This window comes from Globicephala melas, chromosome 8, assembly GCF_963455315.2.
Source record: "Globicephala melas chromosome 8, mGloMel1.2, whole genome shotgun sequence".
Taxonomy (NCBI): domain Eukaryota; kingdom Metazoa; phylum Chordata; class Mammalia; order Artiodactyla; family Delphinidae; genus Globicephala; species Globicephala melas.
This window is the reverse complement of record NC_083321.1, coordinates 16,654,710-16,659,936: the sequence shown is the minus strand read 5'-3', so window position 1 is coordinate 16,659,936 and position 5,227 is coordinate 16,654,710. Positions and strand designations below refer to the sequence as shown.

The following is a 5,227-nucleotide window of genomic DNA, read 5'->3' as shown; positions in this document are numbered from 1 at the left end:
CCTTATTCCCATGAATTATTCAAGAAATTCAAGGGCTTTAGAGACCCATAAAAAGGTTTTTTCTTACCCAGGGAAATAGAAAATCGAGTCTGATTAGCCAACAGGCCTGCTCTAGTTTCTTTGCTGGGGCTGGTTCTTTACCAAAGTTGTGTGGATCTACTGCTGTGATATTTCACGGCTCCAGATTCCAGCACAGCCTGCAGTCATTCTTCGAAAGAAGTGCGTCTCAGTCCCTGTAAAGTCAGGCTCAACCAACAAAGCCCCAAAGTTGGACTTCTGCCAGTTATAGATCTAACGACCAACACTTGTAGTTCCTGCGTACAGCCACTTTCCAGGGAACTATCCGGCCCCAGGAGTACTGGATCACTCTTGTTTGTTTATCCTCTGCCTCTCAGATCCAAAACCACCTATCCACCTTCTTTCCTGACCAGGGGAACAGGCTGCTTTTCTTTTGATGCCCTCAAAACTAACAAGGTCTGATTACAGCCTCTGCCTTCAGAATATGGGGCTGCTTGTCTACCCTTGTAAGAGTGGCTACCCAGGGATTTGAGACATGCACACCCCACCATTCTAAGTAGAACTAACCTCTGTGGCTTTAAACACATTAATCCTTCTAAAAGGATGCTCCCTACGTGATATTAAAGTGGTCACACCCATCCTACTGAATGAGGGGGATCTGCATGTGTTGATTCCAAGGTGATTTCCTGGCAGCCAGAAAGAAGAAAAAATTTCTTGGGGGCCACAACACTGTATGTCCACCTTTGCAATTGGAGGGACTGTATGTGATAATGTCAAAGTGCCTCATTAATCATGGTGCACTATACTGACATTAGTTGTAGTCATAAACTTGGATGAAAAATTTTAGCACACTGCAAAGAATATAACCCACAGGGTAAAGCAGACTAGGAAAAGAACCCAACTCTGCCATTTCCTATATATGCAACTTTGTGCAAGTTACTTAACCTCTCTGAGCATTCATTTGTAAAATGGGAATTAATAATAATATTAATATGCTACATCGATAACATAATATTGATAATTATCTCTTGGAGTTGCAAGGAATATCAATCAAAAAATTAAAGAGGCAAATTATCCGAATTAGATTCAGGCATAGCGTAGTAAGTGCTCAATAAATTGTAGCCATGATTATTATACTTATAGCTCTAAACTATACCTAATGTTCGTTAAGTACATGATATAATGAAGCACATGTATATGTATTAGTTCATTTAATGCTATCCGTGTGATAGTTATAACACTGCCCATACTGTAGATAACACAATTAAGGCTTAAAGAGAGTGGTATGTTGCCAGAACTGTACTACTAGAAGGCAGCAGAGGGAGTATTTGTAGCCAAGTGTCTAGGCCAGCTACATAACAAACCACTCCCATGCTCAGTGACTTACAACAGCATTTATGTTCAGGCTCAGGAATGCGCAGGTCAACTATGATTCAGCTGATAAGTTACCCTCAGCTGCAGATTGTTAGGTTGACTCCATTATCTTACTCTGGATTCCAGGCTGAAAGGAGAGTGGCTACCAGAAGCACGTCCTTCCTGTGATGGATAACCAAAGCACAAGGGGGCAGGCCAACCACACAAGCCTCATACATTTCAAGCCTCTGCTCCCATCACCCCTGCTAACATCCCAAAGCAGGTCACATGACTACACCCAACATCAGTGTAGAAGGGAAGTATAGAACTCCACAGTGCTGTATGAAGGAGGAATATTTTCAGAACAATAATTCAAACTATCCAATCAGGTCTCACCGACTCTAGAATCTGAGCTCTTATTCACCGTCCTACAGTGCTTCTCTACTGTTCTGAGACAGTACCTCTCTAACCAAATAACCATTATTAAACCTCTCTCTCACTATTAACTGCATGGGTTCCTAGGTTGTTCCTTTTACTTACTGCCTATATTTGGCTCTTCCAAACAGCTGAGAGAGCCCAGCTGGAGGGTAAATGTAAAGTTGATAGCCCATCTTTCCATGTTCATAGCAGAAGCCAGACTGTGCAGCCCCAATAAGCAACCTGCTGGGTCTACAAATTCGCCATGCTTCGCTCTGTTAAAACTTTATTGGGCACAGTATGGTAACTCAATTAATAGTGAGAATGACACTGGTAAGTGTCACTGGAATTGCAACCAATTATTTTTTCCTTAATATCTTTTTAAATCACAAGCTGACCAAGCTCAACAGGAGCCCTGTCCTTCCACAGGGCATATTTAGTCTGTCTCTGCCTTCCCCATTAGCCTCCATTGCCAGCGTCCATCAACTATGTCACCAGTTATAAGCCTCTCTCTTCTCCCAACAGCAGTGCAGTTTCCCCCAAAAGGAGCTAATTGACAACACAAATCAGGCTGTTTGGCAGGATTTTGTGTTGTTGGTAGATTTTTGTTTTGTTTCCTATAAATCAAAACTTTGCTGATTTTATTCCTCCTTCTTACAGTGGTCCTGATCTAGAAAGCACAGACTAAAAGAAACCCTAAAGTCAGTCTGAATTACCACCTAAAGAAATACATGAGGATAGATTCAAAACCACCAGCATCTGCCCTGAAAAACCCACAGGTACCTTGCCTTCCAAGGAGTCCTGGACTCCAGCTGTCCCACTGGACTTGACCTCTTCAGCCCAGAATTTGGAATTTGTCTGGCTCACAGTAGTCAACTGGACTGCACATCCTCATGGCTAAAGGTCAACGGATGACTCATTTTATGCATAAGCAATTGGCTTGCCTATCTATAACTTAAAAGAAAAGTCTACTATACACGATGTTCAATACAGAAAAGTCCTACGATTGGGTGTTGTTCCAAGCCTTTTAAGCTGAAGTCCAGATGGCCAGGGGATGACCCTCTATATTAAATACATATTTGTCAAGGTTGAGGAAGTCCATGTCATCTGAAAAGAGAAGATATATGTACCTAGAGTTTATCATAGAGAGAAACTTTTCATCTTGTCTCTTGGGATTTGATTCTGACCATTATTGATTGAAGAATAGACACCTGGGGACTTCCGTGGTGGCGGAGTGGTTAAGAATCCACCTGCCAGGGCAGGGGACACGGGTTCGAGCCCTGGTCCGGGAAGATCCCACATGCCGCAGAGCAACTAAGCCCGTGAGCCACAACTACTGAGCCTGCGCTCTAGAGCCCGCGAGGCACAACTACTGAAGCCCGCGCGCCCAGAGCCCGTGCTCCGCAACAAGAGAAGCCACCACAATGAGAAGCCCGCGCAGCACAACAAAAAGTAGCCCCCGCTCGCAGCAACTGGAGAAAGCCCGCGCGCAGAGACGAAGACCCAACGCAGCCACAAAAAAAATAGACACCTGACTGGATGTTGGTATATCTGTTGAAATACTGCAGAATCTCCCACCCCTGATCCTGGTATTCCTTGTCCCCACTGAACAGTACAGACAGAACAGACTCTCCACTGTCTCTAGTCAAAGCAGATTGAAATTGTCTTCAGGCCAGATCCCCATATCCTTATGGCTAACTTTGGGGTTAACGCTGAAGTACAAAATTTCTGGACTCACCCCACTCCTAAACTGATGATACATCTAGTAACAGGTCACCATAAAGGCTTCAGCTAGCTCCATGTGGTCAGCGGTCAGACCACAGCTTACACCCAGAGCCAGGGTTCCCAAGCAAAAAAAACATTCAATGCATCTTGACTCAGAACTTGCCATCCACAACTTTCCCACAAAACTCAGCTTGCTGGGCTCAGAGTGCTGAAGCAGGTGCTCTTTTATTCCTCTACGGCTTCAACATCGTCTTGTAGCAACTGAATTTCTTTCTTTCTTCCTTGGATCCAGTGCTTCAGCAGAGCTCTGGTTCCAAGAGTGAAGATCCACTGAAGGGAAGAAGCCACTGTTGGTATAAATGAACATGGGCACTAACCCATCATTCTTCCCAGGCAGGGAATGTATATACTTTGTCACTTTCATCACTACCTCCTGAAATTTCTCATCTCCGGTGAGACGAGAGTTCTCGGAACTCAAACTGAACGTTTGTCACTTCTGACACTATACTGACATCTATGGAGGCCTCACTAGCGGCAGTGTTTATGTTCATGGAAAGTTGTTTACACCCGGTCAGAAAGGCTACGAGGAAAATAATTAGATACCACAGGGGTAATTCCCCTTTCCCCACACAAGGGCGTCCTTTACCTGCTGCGGCTCTCCCCCCGGCTGTGCCGCTGCCTCCGAGCAGATGACGTTTAGCTTCCGCTTCCCGTTTCCTGCCAAGGCCCTAGAAACACCGCCCCCAGCCCGCCCCGCGGAGCACTGCGCCTGCCATGCGGCTCAGTTTGACGAATTTTTACCCTGCGGGGTAGTTTAGTTACTTCCCCTAGGGGCATTGGGCAGGCTCTAGTCCTGTGGTTTATAGCGCTGGATGACACCTTCTGTTCGGAGAATGTCTTTACAGTGGGCTAATGAAAAAGAGGACCTTGCAGACAGCCAGTGACCGTCCTCTCTGTAGTGATGTGTTAACTAAGCCTCGAAAGAACTCAAGCAATGCTTCTCAGGTTTTTGCATACCTGAGAATTATCTGAGGGCTCATTAAATTTCAGCCCGCTTTTGTCCCTCTCCCCAGATATTCTGATTCAGTAGATGTAGGGGAGAGAGGAGACTGCATTTCTAACAGGTTCCCAGGTTCTGCTGAGGCTGCTGGCTTACAGACCACACTTTGGGACCCACTGCTCTGATTCCTGGCAGCTGGGGAAGAAACCGGGCGAGGGAAGGGGGGAATGTCAAGACTTGGGACCAGGCAGTGTGCTAAATGCTTTATATGCATCATCTCCTTTAATTTATTCCTTCTAATACCTATGAGGTATGAACTATTGTTGCTCTCCTTTTGCATCTGAGGAAACAAGTTTATAGCATTTCAAGCACTTGACAAGCTTGTATGTGACAGAGTTGGAATTTGAACCCAGATTGTTAGTTCCCAGGGCCCAGGCTTCTGTCCTATCTACTCTACTCTGTATACTTTTTACAAAAGCACCTCTGGCCCCACAAGAACACTTGACCACTTTTCACTGAATAGACACTGTTTTAATTTTTTTTTTCCTAATCATCCTTCAAGGCACATCAGCCTTCCCTCTGGGAAGCCTTAACAAATATTCCTGAGGTCAGTTAGTGGTACCCTGCTCTGAGTACCCCTAGGGTTCCCAAATACTTCATACTTATGTTTCCCAGAGCTCTCACCCCATTTGACGATAGCCACATGTGAGTTTG

General features: G+C 45.1%; 1 pseudogene; it reads right to left on the bottom strand.

The window, feature by feature from the left end:
- Positions 1 to 2,815: 2,815 nt before the first annotated feature.
- On the bottom strand, positions 2,816 to 4,064 carry LOC115857403 (endoplasmic reticulum mannosyl-oligosaccharide 1,2-alpha-mannosidase-like; annotated as a pseudogene).
- Between the last annotated feature and the right edge of the window lie 1,163 nt (positions 4,065 to 5,227).